Source organism: Rhincodon typus, chromosome 7, assembly GCF_021869965.1.
Source record: "Rhincodon typus isolate 14 chromosome 7, sRhiTyp1.1, whole genome shotgun sequence".
Lineage (NCBI taxonomy): Eukaryota > Metazoa > Chordata > Chondrichthyes > Orectolobiformes > Rhincodontidae > Rhincodon > Rhincodon typus.
Genome location: NC_063338.1, coordinates 1,614,075 through 1,630,521, shown reverse-complemented (window position 1 = coordinate 1,630,521; position 16,447 = coordinate 1,614,075). Strand labels below are relative to the sequence as shown.

Below are 16,447 nucleotides of genomic sequence, written 5' to 3'. Positions count from 1 at the left end.
TTGCCGGCTAGGCAGCATTTATTGCCCATCCCTAATTGCCCAGAGGGCAGTTCAGAGTCAACCACATTGCTGTGGGCCTGGAGTCACATGTAGACTAGACCAGGTAAGGATAGCAGTTTTCTTCCCTAAAGGACATTAGTGAACCAGGTGGGTTTTTCCAACAATCGGCAATGGATTCATGGTCATCATTAGGTTCTTAATTCCAGATTTTTTTTTACTGAATTCAGATTCCACAATCTGCCGTGGCGGGATTTGAACCCAGGTGCCCAGAATGTTATCTAGGTCTCTGGATTAACAGTCCAGTGATAATACCACGAGGATTGGGATCCCACAGGGGAAGCAATCCCCTGATGGGATTGTACTGTTAGCTTCCCCCATCAGTCAGCAGGAAATTGAGGAGCAAATATATAGGGAGATCACAGATAGTTGTAAGTGGCCCCTCTCAGACTACTATTTCCTTCCCTGGCTGCAGGGCCCAAAATTGAACATATACCCTAGGGATGGTCTAACCACATGTCTGAAACATATCAGAGCAATTTTCCCACAGACACATCAAGACAAATCTTTTTCCTTCCTGAGACAAATGCTCATGATATTCAGATCTTGAGGACTCCACTGACTCTGTCAGAACTTATTTTGAGACACTAGTCTACAAATTATTTTCAAATAATATCCTGCAAAATGAGTTTTTTTTCCTGTCATTTGTGGGATGTGGGCATCGCTGGCTGGCTGTCATTTCTTGCCCATCCCTAGTTGCCCTTGAGAAGGGGGTGGTGAGCTGCCTTCTTGAACCGCTGTAGTCCACCTGCTGTAGGTTGACCCACAATGCCATTAAGGAGAGAATTCCAGGATTTTGACCCAGTGACAGTGAAGGAACGACAATATATTTCCAAGTCAGAGTGGTGAGTGATTTGGAGGGAAACTTGGAGGTGGTGGTATTCCCATATGTCTGCTGCCCCTGTCCTTCTAGATGGAAGTGGTCGTAGGTTTGGAAGGTGCTGTCTGAGGATCTTTGGTGAATTTCTGCAGTGCATCTTGTAGATAGTACACACTGCTGCTACTGAGCGTCGGTGGTGGTGGGAGTGGATGTAGTGCCAATCAAGTGGGCTGCTTTGTCCTGGATGGTGTCAAGTTTCTTAAGTGTTGTTGGGGCTGCACTCATCCAGGCAAGTGGGGAGTATTCCATCACCCACCTGACTTGTGCCTTGTAGATGGTGGACAGGCTTTGAGTCAGGAGGCGAGTTGCTCGCTGCAGTATTCCTAGCTTCTGGTCTACTCTTGCAGCCACAAAAGAGTTCAGAAGATTCAGAAAAATGACGGTCAGCCCACAATAAAAATCCAGAAACCTTCCTCTTGGTTTCACTTTGCGGCGTGTAAATCATCTCTAAGTCAGCCCAACACCCACCTAGAGATGAGAAGCATATGTATGTGCGCTGCTGTACCTTGTCCCCAGTAAAGATGGCAGTGGTAGCCCAGGGCGTTTCAGCGCCTGAGGTCTGCAGCCGCTTTTCTGTTTGCTGCAAAAGTGGGATCAAGAATTTATAATTTGGGTTAAGTGTCTACACCTGTGTTTATAAAACATCCCAATCCACACTGACTCAATTTTTCTCCATGCCTGCTGATCCTGCCCCCCATTCCTGTCTCCTTACTTCTAATACTTACTCAGGCAGCAGTCACAGCGGCACTGCGCTTGTAGAGTTGATAACCGCGCATCATCCTGCTGGACCCGCCCCTCACCCGCTGATTGATTGGAAGACCACCTGAGCCCACATCGTTTGCCAGTCGCGCCTACTCTCCTCCTATTGGTCTCTGACCTGCCAATCAGCCAAGCCCCACTGTGAGCTAAGTGGCAGGAGGCGCCCTGTCTACTGTGCAGGGGTAAACTTCATCATTCACAGTGAATGGTGCAGAATCACAGAGCATAGGGGGCTGCTGGCCATTCAGCCCATTGGGGCCATACTCTCTCACTCGAGAAACGCTATACCAACTCCTGTGCCCATTGCCTTGGCCTGAAAATCTTTCCTTGACAAGTTAAATTCCAAATCTCTCTTGAGAACAACTGCTTCGAGTTGCTGTTCAAACTGTTCAAGACCCTCAGAACTTACCCAATAAAATAATCTTCTCATTTTCACACCGTATTATTTGCCAGTTATCTGAAAGGGCATAGAAGGGAACATAGGACTGGGATATCATGGCTGTTACAGAAAAATGGCTGAAGGAGGGCGAATGCTCCAGCTGCAATAGTATGGATAGAAGGGGAGGCCAGAGAGGAAAGGGGTGCCACGTTTTTGATTATGGAAAACATCATCCACTACTTAGGATGTTACCAAGGGATCATTCAGTGAAGATATATGGGTGGAATTGAGAAATAAAAAGGGATGATCACTTTGACGGGATTGTACTGTTAGCTCCATCAACAGTCAGCAGGAAATTGAGGAGCAAATATACAGGGAGATCACAGATAGCATTATGAAAAAAGAGGGTTGTAATGGTATGACATTTTAACTTTCCAAACATAGATTGGGACTGTCATAATATCACGAGCTTGGAATGAGGAGGAATTTCTTTACTGTGTTCAAGAAAACTTTCCCAATCAATATGTAGATGGCCCTCTTAGAGAAGGGGCAAAACCCAACCTCCTAGTATATAAGAAATAGGAGCAGGAATAGGCTATCTGCACCATCGAGCCTACTCTGCCATTCATTAAGACCATGGCTGACCTTTTCACGTACTCAGCTCCAATTACCCGCCCGCTCACCATAACACTTAATTCCTTTACTGTTCAAAAATTTTTCTATCTTTGCTTTAAAAACATTCAACGAGATAGCCTCAGCTGCTTCACTGGGCAGGGAATTCCAGATTCACAACCCTTTGGGTGAAGAAGTTCCTCGTCAACTCAGTCCTCAATCTACTCCTCCTTATTTTAAGACTATGCCCCTTAGTTCCAGTTTCACCCACCAGTGGAAACAACCTCCTTGCTTCTATCTTATTGATGTTATCTATCTTGTATAGTACTCTAAGGTTCACTCATCCCCCCAACTCCAACATTCTTCTAAATTTCAATGAGCATAGTCACAGTCTACTCAACCTGTCCTCATAAGGCAAATATCTCAGTTCTGGAATCAATCTAGTGAACTTCCTCTGCATCCTATCCAGTGCCAGCACATCCTTTCTCAAGTAAGGAGGCCAAATCGTAATAGGTGTGGTGTGGCCTGACCCAACACCCTGTACAGCTGCAGCATAACGTCCCTGTTTTTGAACTCCATCCCTCTAGCAACGAAGGACAATATTCCATTTGTCTTCTTAATTACCTGCTGCACCTGCAAACCAACTTTCTGCGAATCATGCACAAGGACACCCATGTCCCTCTGCGCAGAAGCACAGGAATCTCCACTTGGGAAATAAACCTGGGCAAGTCTCTGGGCATTTTCCGACCAGTATCTAAGACCATAACGGGATCTTGGTCAATAGGGCCAGTGGGTTGAGGAATGGCAGATGGAGTTTAGAAGTTTTGCATTTGGTGAAACAAGCTAATGGTAGGACCTTGGAGAATGTTGTAAAACAAAGAGACCTAGTGGTGCAGGTACTTGGTTCCTTGAAGATGCTGTCACAAGTAGAAATGGTGGTGAAGGCTGCATTTGGCAACTTGTTTTCATCAGTCAGAGCACCGAGTACAGGAATTAGCTGTACGATACATTGGTGAGGCCACATTTGGAGCACTGCATACAATTTGGGTTGCCCTGCTACAGGAAGGATGTTATTGAACTGGAAAGGGCGCAAAAAAAGATATTTCCAAGACTGTAGGGTTTGTGCTATAAGGAGAGGCTGGATAGGCTGGGACTTCTTTCCCTGGATCATAGGAGGTTGAGGAGTGATGTTATTGAGGTTTATAAAATCACGAGGGGCATAAATAAGGTGAATAGCCAAGGTTTTTATCCCAGTGTTGGGGAGTCCATAACTAAAGGGCATCTGTTTAAGGTGAGAAGGGAAAGATTTAAAAGGGACCTGAAGTGCAATCTTTTCTCACAGAGTGTGATTTGTATATAGAACAAGCTGCCAGAGGAAATAGCAGAAGCGAGTACAATTACAACATTTAAAAGATATTTGGACAGGTACACAGGCAGGAAAGGTGGAGGGGGGCAGGGTCAAATCCAGGCAAAGGGGTCTAATTTAGTTTCGGAAACCTGGTTGGCATGGATGAGTTGCGCCAAAGGGTCTTTTCTCGTGCTGAATGACAATAAAAGCTGTGTTCTACGGTTACCAAAAATTGTGACAATGTTAATAATTTCTCTTTCTCTGCAAATGAAAACCATGGAAATGTTTCTACACCGACTAAATCACTGCTTAACCTTCTCAGCTTCAAGGAGAATTATCTGAGCTTTGGATAAATCTCCACAAAACAGAAATCCATCTTTATTTTAATTTATTCATGGGGTGTAGTCTTACCCTTGGAGAAAGTGGTGGTGAGCTGCCCTCCTGAACTGCTGTAGTCCATGTGCTACAAATACACTACTGTGTTTTTTGGACGATCATGTCTTCCAGCCTTACAACCCTCCCCATTTCTGGAATCTCCTCCAGCCTCACAAACTTTCCGATCTCTAATCTCCTCCAGCCCCAACAAAACTTCCTTCCTCTGTAATGTCCTTCAGCCTAGTGGTATTATCACTGGACTGTTAATCCAGAGACCCAGATAATGCCTGGGGATCTGGGTTCGAATCCCGCCATGACAGATGGTGGAATTTGAATTCAATAAATATCTGGAATTAACAGTCTAATGATGACCATGAATCCATTGCCAATTGTCAGAAAAATCCATCTGGTTCACTAATGTCCTTTAGGGAAGGAAACTGCCATCCTTACCTGGTCTGGCCTCCATGTGACTCCAGACCCACAGCAATGTGGTTGACTCTTAACTACCCTCTGGGCAATTAGGGATGGGCAATAAATGCTGCCTAGCCAGCGATGCCCTCATCCCGTGAATGAATCAAAAGAAACCTCTAGCACCAGCCCTTACAACCATCCCTGTCATCTTCTACAGCCTCAGAACCGTCCCTATCTCTAATATTCTCCAGCCTCACAAATCCCTGAGATATGTACTTTCTCCCAAAACCATTCTGATGAGGATACCCCATTTTCATTACTCCACTTGATGGTAGCACTTTCAGATTCCGCACCCAGAGCTCCAGAATTTCTTTCTAAAGCAGCCCACTTCTCTACCTTACTTTCCTCCTGAAGAACATTGACCAATCATGTGTCATCTATTCTAATATCACCTTCTTTGACCTGGTTTCAACTGGTGCTTCTCATATTCCTACATCAAGTATTTCCGACAGAAAAAGGCTCAGAGGCCCATCGAGTCTGTGCCAGTTAAAAAAAAACTAACTATTCTGATCACATTTTCCAGCACTTGGACCATAGCATCGTCTGCTTTTGCATTGTAAGTGTGCATCTAAATATGTTTTAAATATTATCAGGATTTCTGCTTCTACCACCCTTACAGACAGTGAGGTTCAGTGTAATTGTCACTGCATGATGACATCATACACAGGTTCACAGAGCGTCTGGGTCTGTGCAAACCAGAGACCATCACACACTGGGAAGGATGGGAGGGGCCCGGAGAGGGTGCAGAGGAGATTTACCAGAATAGTTTGTAGGATGAGGGATTTTAGTTGCACGGTTAGGGTTTGTTTAAAAGTATTATTCATTCATATGACATGGATGTTGCTGGTACACATCGAGAATATCCATCTACAACAGATGGACACTCCTTCTCAACCTCTCCCCTCAACTGCAGTGTGGTAACCTTCAGGTTAAACCACCACCAGTCATTTCTCTCTAATGAGAGAGAGCAACCCTATTGTCTGGTAGGACAATGGTGAGGAGAGAGGCTATGTTGAAGATGGCAGATGGGACACCAGTCAGGTACAGCACTTTGTCCTGGAGTATTTTCACTTTCTTTCATTTCTGTTGGGGGCTGCACTGATGCAGGCAAATGGAGAATGTTCCAACACAATCCTGATGAGTGTCTTATAGACAGCAAACATACATTGGGGAAATAAAGTGTTTGGAGAAACTGAGATTGTTCTCCTTGCATCAAAGGAAATTGAGGAGAGCTTTGGTACAGGTGGTTATAGAAGATATACATTAGCATGATAAAACCTACACTCATCGGCTGAGCATAAAAGGATTGCAGGACAGAGCCTGAAGGTTTTGGGGAAAATCTGTGAGAATGGGGTGATTTAAGGGAGAAATTTTATGCAGCAAGTGAGAATGAGCAGGAACACAATACTCACACACAATGCGGATATCCAGGCTCTGATGAATAAAGTAATTCTGTGAGTTTGGCATTACAGTTATTGAGATTCCCACCTGCAAGTCCACTTGTAATATCCTGTAACACAAGTTCATAAAATACATCACTGTCAGTCTCGGGTAAAAATTCCCAACATCCCCTCCTCCTGGCCCAGGATGACTGTACATTCTCCTTGTGGAGATCAGCAGTCAATTCAGGGGGAAAACTGAGGGTTTCTACTATGGGACATCATGTGACTCTACTTTTCTATTGTAAAGTTACAGCAGTGCGTTTTTTTTGATTAGCTGTTTTGTTGAGATCTGTCTCTTGATTAAAATTTAAAAATATAAAACAGATAATGAGTTTATCCTGGAAGTGTGTTTTGTAGAGCAGTGAGACAGCTATTTTCAGGGTCTGTAGATTGTTAAGGTGCAAAGAGGGCGTTTACTAGACTGATGTGTTCTTCCTGTCTGATACAGGACATTAGGGAGAATTTCCATGTTACTGATAATTATGTCTGCATGAAGTGTGTTTGACTGTGAATCCTACCGGTTCGCATGAATCAGTTAGAGGCAGTGAGGAATTTACAGAAGCCGCTTTCCTACCATCCTGAAACTACCATCCATACCAATCAGTGCTAGTTTCATGATGGTAGCAAAGCCGCAGATACAGTAAGATAGATGGGATACCTCCAAGAACAGTAGGGGAGGTAGGCAGGTGGTGCAGGAGTCTCCTATGGCTATCCCCATCTCAAACAAGTATGCTGTTTTGGAAAATGTAGGCAATGAAGGAATCTCAGGGGAATGTAGCACTGACAGCCAAGTTTCCGGTTCTGAGACTGGCTCTACTGTAACGAGGGGTATGTCAGGTTCCAAGTGATCAATTGTGATAGGGGACTCTCTAGTTAGAGGCAGAGACAGACATTTTTAGGGCTGACTGCGAGACATCAGAATGGTGCGTTGCCTCCCTGGTGCCAGGATCAAGGATATCTCAGAGAGGGTGCAGAATATTCTCAAAGGGGAGAGGGGCCAGTAGGACGTCATTGTACACATTGGAACCAATGACATAGGACAAGGAAAGGACGAGGTTCGAAGGAGAGAATATAGGAAATTAGGCAGGAATTTCAAGAGTAGGTCCTCAAGGATTGTAATATCCGGTTGGATGTGGGAGATTAGGGAGAATTTAAACGTTACTGATGATTATATCTGCAGGAAGTGTGTTTGGTTGCGAATCCAATCGGATCACATGGATCAGTTGGAGTGACACTTAAGAGGTAATGAGGAATTTACAGGAGTAAGGTGTGATGGATGGCAGTTTCAGGAAGGGAGAAAAAAAATTGCAGAGATAGGTAGATTTGTTGCCTCCAGGAAAGGTAGGAGGGGGTTGGTGCCACGAGCTACTCAGCGTAGGAATAGTAGGATAGAGCAGATGAATACGTGGCAGAGGAGCTGGCGTAGGGAAGAAGCATTCACATTTTTGGGTAATTGGAATCTCTTCTGGAGTAGAAGTGACTGTACAAGAAGGGTGGATTGCACTTGAATTGGAAAGAGACTAATATACTAGCAGGAAGATTTTCCAGAGCCATCCAGGAGGATTTATAATTGTAAAGGGGAGGGTCGTGGTGGGACTCAGAGATAGTGGGAAAAGAGATCAGTCGAAGACTGGTGCAGTTTGAAAAAGGAGTAAAATAGTCAGGGCAGGCAGATACAAAGCAGAGAAGGTGATAGTACTGGATAAATTAAAACGGCATTAATTTCAATGCAAGAGGCCTAACAGGTAAGGCAGATGAACTCAGGGCATGGCTGGGAATATCAGCCTGGGATATCATAGCAAATTCAGGAATGGACAGGACTGGTAACTTAATGTTCCAGGTTATAGGTGCTATAGGAAGAACAGAAATGGGGGCAGGAGAGCAGACGGATGCCATTTTTGATTTGGGATAACATTACAGACTGTACTTAGGGAGGATATTCCAGGGCATATGTCCAGTGAGGTTATTTGGGTGGAACTGAGAATTAAGAAAGGGATGATCACCTTAATGTGATTGTACTATAGAAACCCCATTAGTCAGTGGGAAACTGAGAAGCAAATTTATGAGGAGATCTCAGTTATCTGTGAGAGTAAGAGGGTGGTAATGGTAGGAGATTTTAACTTTCCAAACATAGAGTGGGACTGCTATAGTGTTGAGACTTAGATGGACAGTAATTTGTTGAGCGTGTACAAGAAAATTTTCTGATTCAGAATGTGGATGTACCTACTAGAGAAGGAGCAGAACATGACCTACTCTTGGAAAATAAGACAGGGCAGGTGGCTGAGGTGTCAGTGGGGAGGACTTTGGGGTCAGAGATTATAATTCTATTATTTTCAAAACAGTGATGGAAAAAGAATAGACCAGATCTAAAAGTTAAAGTTCTAATTTGGAGAAAAGCTGATTTTAACAGTATTAGGCAAGAACTTCCAAAAGTTAACTGGGGGCAGATATTCACAGGTAATGGGATGGCTGGCAAATGGAAGCCTTCAAAAATGAGATAATGAGACTCCAGGGACAGGATGTTCCTGTTAGGGTGAAGGGCAAGGTTGGTTAGTGTAGGGAATGCTGGATGACTATAGAAATTGAGGTTTTGGTCAAGAAAAAGAAGAAAGCATATGTCAGGTACAGACAGGAGGGATCGAGTGAATCCCCGCAAGAGTATAAAGCCAGTAGAAGTTTACTTAAGAGGGAAATCAGAAGGACAAAAAGGGGATATGAGATAGCTTCAGCAGATAGGATTAAGGAGAATCCAAAGGGATTCGATAAATAAATTATGGACAAATGGGTAACTAGGGAGCGGATAGGGCTCCTTAAAGCTCAGCAAAGCTGCGTATGTGTGGAACCGCCGGAGATGGGGGAGATACTAAATGAGCATTTTGCATCAGTGTTTATTATCGAAAAGGATATGGAAGATAGAGAATTTTGGTGAAATAAATAGTGATGTCTTGAAAAATGTCCATATCACATAAGAGGTAGAGCTGGATGTCATAAAACGCATAAAGGTGGATAAATCCCACCTCAACAGATGGTGTAACTTAAATTCAATTAAAAAAACTGGAATTAAAAATCTACTGAGTACCACGGAACCATTGCCAATTGATGAAAGAAATACCTAATGTCCTTCAGGTAAAGAAATCTGCTAACCTCACCGTGTCTGGCCTACATGTGACTTCAGAGTCACAACAACATGATTGACACTCAACTGTCCTCTGAAATGGCCCAGCAAGTCACTCAGTTGTATTAATCATCATGAAGTCTAAACAAAGGAGTGGAACTTGAAGGACCACTTGGTATCTACAAAGGCACCAGAAGAGATAATTGCAGAATCAGCCCAATCAATGATGCAAAGTCTTCCTTACTGACATCTGGCAGCTAGTGCCGAAATTGGGAGAGCTGTCTCACAGATCAGTGAAGCAACTGCCTGACATGGTCATACTGACAGAATCATACCTTACAGGCAATGACCCAGACACATCATCACCATACCTAGATTTGTCCTGTCCTACCAATAGAACAGACCCAGCAAAGGTGGATGGACAGGAAGAATTTATGGTGGGAGTCCTCAATATTGATTCCGGACCTCATGAAGTCTCATGGCTTCAGGTTTAACATGGGTAAGGAAACATCCTGCTCATGAACATGCACCATCCTTCCTCAGCTGATGAATCAGTACTCTGCCATGTTGAGCAATACTTGGAGGAAGCTTTGAGGGTAGCAATGGCACAAACCATATTCTGAGTGGAGGATTTCAACGTCCAACACCAAGAGTGACTCTGCAGCAGCACTACTGATTGAGCTGGTTAGATCTTATGGATTATAGCTGCGCAACTGGATGTGCAGCCGATGGCGAAAGAGCTAAAAAGAGGGAAAAACATACCTGACATAATCAAAGAACAAGAACAAAGAACAATACAGCACAGAAACAGGTCCTTCAGCCCTCCAAGCCTGCACCGCCACATTTTGCCCTTCCATACTAAAACTGTCTTCGTTACAGGATTCATATCACTCTATTTCCTTCCTTTTTATGTATTCATTCAGGTACTTCTTGAATGCTGCTATTGTGTTTGCTTCCACCACCTCCAACGGCAGTGCCTTCCAGGCCCCCACTACCCTTTGTGTGAAAACAAATTGCCTCGCACCTTGCTTTTAAACTTTCCCCCCTCACACCTTGAACCTGTGTCCCCAAGTCATTGACCCCTCCACCCTGGAAAAAAGCCTCATACTTTCCTCTATCCATGCTATTCACAATCTTATAAATTCCTTCAGGTCACCCCTGAACTTCCTGTGTTCCAGTGAAAACAAACATAGTTTATTCCACCTTTCTTCATAGCTAAAATCCCCCATACCAGGCAACTTCCTGGTAAACCTTTTCTGTGCACTCTGCAAAACATCCACGTCCTCTGGTAGTGTGGTGACCAGAACTGTACACAATATTCCAAGCACAACCTAACTAAAGTTCTATGAAGCGGTAGCATAACTGGTCTATCCTTATAATCAATGCCCCTTCCAATGAAGGCAAGCATGCCATAAGCCTTTTTTACTACCTTTTATCTACCTGCGGTGCTACCGTCAGTGATCTGTGGACCTGCACACCCAGATCCCTCTGCATTTCAGTACTCTTAAGGGTTCTTCCATTCACTGTATAACTTCCACCTGTACTTGACTGTCCAAAATGCATCATCTCAAATCTGAGTGGATTAAACTCCATCTGCCACTTTTCTGACCATGTCTCTGATTGATCTATATCTGCTGTATGCTCCGATAATCCTCCTCACAACCCATCTTTGTATCAACTGCAAAATTATTAATTAGATCAGCTACATTTTCCCCAAATCATTTATGTAGACCACAAATGGCAGAGGTCCCAGCACCAATCCCTACGGAACACCACTAGTGACAGCCCTCCAATCCGAAAAGCACCCTTCCATCACTATCCCCTGTCTCCTATGACTAAGCCAGTTCTGTATCCATCTTGCCAGCTCACTCTGTATACCATGTGACTTCACCTTTTGTACCAGTCTACCATGAGGGACCTTGTCAAAGGCTTTACTGAAGTCCACGCAGACATCACCTGCTTTTCACTCATCAATTCTTTTCGTCAGCTCCTCAAAAAACTCGATCAAGTTAGTGAGGGACGACCTCTCCCACACAAAACCATGCTGTCTATCATTAATAGGTCCATTTGCTTCTAAATGAATATAGAACTTGTCCCTGAGAATCTTTTCCAATAAAGCTCACAAGCTTGTAATTTCCTGGATTATCCCTGTTACCTTTCTTAAACAATAGGACAGCATTGGCTATTCTCCAGTCTTCTGGGACCTCACTTGTGACCGGTGATGGGCAATTAAACAATTCACTGGAGACGGCACCACAAACATCACCATCCTTACTGATAGAAGAGTTCAACACATCCATGTAAAAGATAAGACTACTGCATTTGCGGCAATCTTCAGCCAGAAGTGCCAAGTGGATTATCCCTCTTGGCCTCCTCCGGTGGTCCCCAGCATCACAGATACCAGTCTTCAGCCAATTCAATTCACTTCACAATGTCAAGAAACGGACAAAGGCACTAGATAGTGGAAAGGCTATGGGCCCTGTCAACATTCTGGCAATAGTACTGATAACTTGTGCTCCAGAACCTGCCACCTACCAAGTCAGGCTGTTCCAGTAATGCTATGGCACTGGCATCTACCGACAACATGGAACATTGCCCAGGTATGTACGGCACGAAAATGCAGGACAAATCCACCGACCAATTACCATTCCATCAGTCTACTCTCCATCATCAGTAAAGTGATGGAAGGTGTCATCAAGAATGCTATCCAGCAGCACTGGCTCAACAATAACCTGCTCAGTGATGCCCAGTTTGGATTCCATCAGGGCCACTCAATTCCTGACCTTGTTACGGACTTGATTCACAAATTGACAAACAGCTAAATTCCAGAGTCGAGGTGAGAATGACAGCCCACTCCTGCACCAAAACTATCTATTTCCATTTCAGTGGCATCACCCAACTCCATCCTAGTATCAGCATATCTGCTGAAACACCCATCCATTCCTGTGTTACCTCTGGACTTAACTATCAAAGCACATTCCCAGCCAGCTTCCCACATTCAACATCCTTCTAATCTCAAAAATATCTAAAATTCTGCTGCCAACATGCTCATTTGTACCAAGACATGTTCATTCATCATCCCTGTGCTCCCTGGCCTACAAAGGCTCCTATTTATAAGCAACAATTTAAAATTCCACATTTGATTTAATTCCAAGTTGTGATCATCCCTGTCTCACTGCCTCTACAACTTACCTAGTTTCAGACTCCAAAAATGCAATAATTCATTGCTTCACCATTGGCGGCTGTTTCTACAGTTGCCAGGCAACATGGTATGGAATGCCCACCATGAACCTCTCAGGTTTGCTTTCCTCCTTTAAGATATTCCTGAAAATCTGCTTATTTGGTAATGGTTTTGGTCACGGTCACCTGACCTAATGTATACAACTGTGGTCTTATGTCAAAAGTTCCTTAATAATGTTTCTGTGAAATTATAAACATGATAAAAATACAAATTGTTTTTGAATTCGGACATATACCATCAACTCTTCACTATCGTTGGGTGAATGATCTGTAACTTCTTACCTAACCGCATTGTGGGAGCACCTTCACCGCACGAACTGCAGCAGTACAAGTCAAACGTCACCTTTTCCACAGGCAATCGTATCTCTGAAGGAAGAAACAGAGGTAATGTTTCAAGGATTGCACTATGAACTGCAGGGAATGAAAATTGTGCAGAATTTTACGATCAGAAACTGAAGTCAAATGGACTCTCTCACTGGAAAAAGAATTTCTGACTGTGAAAGACACAGTGGGGAAAATTAATCTGGAAAGAGAGCAGTACATGGTCAGGGGGTGGACAACAGTGGAAAACTCATTTACAAAAGGTCTGTGAAAGTAATAGTAAAATACTAAACAAAGCTAAGATACACTTATTATTAGAGACTGAGAAAGGTGATCAGAGTGCAGAGGTGAATCAGACCAGTGTTAGTTGTTACGATCCCACAATCTGGGAAAGAAATCCAAACGAAACAAACATTTCCGGATCCAACGCATCATCCTCCGACACTTCCGCCATCTGCAATCCGACCCCACCACCAAAGACATCTTTCCCTCCCCACCTTTATCTGCTTTCCGGAGGGACAACTCTCTCCGTGACTCCCTTGTCCGCTCCACACTCCCCTCCAGCTCCACCACACCCGGCACTTTTCCCTGCAACCGCAGGAAGTGCTACACCTGCCCCCATACCTCCTCCCTCACCCCCATCCCAGGCCCCAAGAAGACTTTCCACATCAAGCAGATGTTCACCTGCACATCTGCCAATGTGGTATACTGCATCCGCTGTACCCGGTGTGGCTTCCTCTACATCGGGGAAACCAAGCGGAGACTCGGGGACCGCTTTGCAGAACACTTACGCTCGGTTCGCAACAAACAACTGCACCTCCCAGTCGCGAACCATTTCAACTCCCCCTCCCATTCCTCAGACGACATGTCCATCCTGGGCCTCCTGCAGTGCCACAACGATGCCACCCGAAGGTTGCAGGAACAGCAACTCATATTCCGCTTGGGAACCCTGCAGCCCAATGGTATCAATGTGGATTTCACAAGTTTCAAAATCTCCCCTCCCCCCACCGCATCCCAAAACCAGTCCAACTCGTCCCTGCCTCCCTAACCTGTTCTTCCTCCCACCTATCCCCTCCTCCCACCTCAAGCCGCACCTCCATCTCCTACCGACCAACCTCATCCCGCCCCCTTGACCTGTCCGTCCTCCCTGGACTGACCTATCCCCTTCCTAACTCCCTACCTACACTCACCTTTCCTGGCCCCATCCCTGCCTCTTGGACCTGTTTGTTTCCTCTCCACCTATCCTCTCCTCTATCCCTCTTCTATCCGCCTCCCACTCTCTCCCTATTTATTTCAAAACCCCCTTCCCCTCCCTCTTTTCTGATGAAGGGTCTAGGCCCGAAACGTCAGCCTCTCTGCTCCTATGATGCTGCTTGGCCTGCTGTGTTCATCCAGCCCTGCACCTTGTTGTCTCGGATTCTCCAGCATCTGCAGTTCCTACTATCTCTGAAACATTTCTCTTTGTTTGAATTCGCTGTGTAAATCCTCCCCTTAACACTCTCTGGCGGGGAATGCTGGGTATGCATCCCGCTGAAATTTGACCCGCCTGAAATGCACAAAGTTGGCGGCCGCGCACGTCTCCCGCAGATCATTGCCCCCAATAAAGATGGCGGCGGTCACCGGGCCTATCGCCATCTGAGACATTTTACCATTTGCTGCAAACACGGGACTGGGAGTTTTACATAACAAGGTGTAGAGCTGGATGAACACAGCAGGCCAAGCAGCATCAGAGGAGCAGGAAAGCTGACGTTTCGAATCCAGACCCGAAACATCAGCTTTCCTGCTCCACTTATGCTGCCTGGCCTGCTGTGTTCATCCAGCTCTGCACCTTGTTATCTCAGACTCCAACATCGGCAGTTTGTACTATCACTGTGTGCTTTCCAACTTTCATTAAGTTTTTGTATAACCTCTCAGCTCATCCCAGCACCATTTCCCTCCCGCTATCTGCTGTATAGTTCTTTCTTTACCGTACCCTGCACCTTCCGCACACTCCCAACCCTTGGTCGCAACGATAGTGCACTACGTGTGGGAACAATCACGTGGTTTACTTTCGTCTTGCCCCTCGTTCCCTGTTTGGTTGGAGGGCCCGCCACCACTGCCCCGCCCTCCAGCCTCCTATTGGTCTTACGCTGACATCAATCACCCGGGTGCAAATACGAGCTGGAGCATGCGCAGTTTTTCCTGCTTTTGCTGCTGTTCGTCAGCTCCAAGTGTGATGGTTCATTCTGAGGTTGGGAAGGAATGTCTCATTCGTGTTTCTCCTTATGTACAGCAATAACAACAACTAATTGCATTCAATGGAACTTTTCGCATTGTCAAATCCACGAAGGTGGTTCACGGATGATCGAAACGTTGATTAAAAGATCGACTTTAAGACACATCTTATGGGAGGACAAAGAGGTTTAGGGAGGGAATTGCAGAGGCTAGTGTCTTCGGCAGCTCCACTCATGGAGTGGGACGGAAAGGGAACATAGAAAAGGGAATTGAAGTAGTGCAGGGAATGCATAGGAACTTCACGACAGAGGAGATTCCAGAGTCTGTCTGTCAGAGATATTATGGCTGCCTCATGAGCCTTGAAGCATGGCACTGCAATGGGTGCATGCAAGCATGACGACAGCGCTACAGGAGATTTCTGCTGCCTTAAGCAGAGTGACAGGTCTTGTATCTGTGGACTTACAAAATGACACTGAATTCCACCAAACAGGTCTGAGGTAGAGTTGGGCTATGATGAGATGCTGCTCTGGGGGGATGGAGGGGAAAGGAGTGGCAAGGAAGTGGTAACTCCGTCCAAAACTATCCCCCTTCTCACTATTTTCACCCCCAAACCGAGGGAGTACCAACCAAATCACCTGCTTATCCCACCACAACATCCTGTGCTACAATAGCTGTGTCTGACCCTGCACAAGGAATAATGGAACAGTCTTTACCGGGACCCATTGCAGCTCTGAAACTCTGGATGAAGACCGAAATCATCTGAGCAGTGAGAACGGGAATTTGAGAAGACGTCTCCGCCTCTGCTGCATCCTCCAGGATACATCAAGTAGAAACAATTGGAAGCATGTAGACTACAAACTGTAACTGATCATATGTGTGTGCTCGTTGTGCAGGGGAAGGGTTTGACAAAATATTCGGTTTCTTTTTTAAATAGACAGAAATGTAAGGATTGGAACTACTTTCAGCCCTTGTCCATTCACACATCCTCAGGGCCAGCTCCCACTTTCACTGGCTTCATGCGCAATTTTGCAAGGTTGACCAACAAGAGAAGATTTAACATTTAATTTGATTGTTAGAAGCTAACATAGATTGTTGTTAGAATCTTCCATTTGCTGTACAGTAGATAAACAAACCTTAGAAAACAGATCAGAAAGATGCCAAGTTAGAGATCCTGGGATTTTAAGTCAAGCTTGAAAAGGCTTCCTGCAGCTAAAAGACAAAGGCACTGTTATCA

At 45.0% G+C, this 16,447-nt stretch overlaps 1 protein-coding gene across 4 annotated transcripts in view; it reads right to left on the bottom strand.

Moving 5' to 3' along the window:
• Window positions 1-15,037, bottom strand: part of LOC109914564 (gastrula zinc finger protein XlCGF8.2DB-like) — a 48,972-nt gene extending 33,935 nt beyond the window's left edge. The window contains exons 1-4 of one of the 4 annotated variants that reach the window (XM_048599308.1): window positions 14,972-15,033; window positions 12,961-13,044; window positions 6,294-6,391; window positions 1,406-1,517 (exon numbers count right to left, since the gene is read on the bottom strand). The gene's annotated coding sequence lies outside the window, so the exon portion shown is untranslated. Of the gene's footprint in view, window positions 1-1,405; window positions 1,518-6,293; window positions 6,392-12,960; window positions 13,045-14,971 lie in introns of all 4 variants that reach the window. The other 3 variants (XM_048599305.1, XR_007262482.1, XM_048599307.1) reach the window with 3 other exon arrangements.
• Window positions 15,038-16,447: the final 1,410 nt, after the last annotated feature.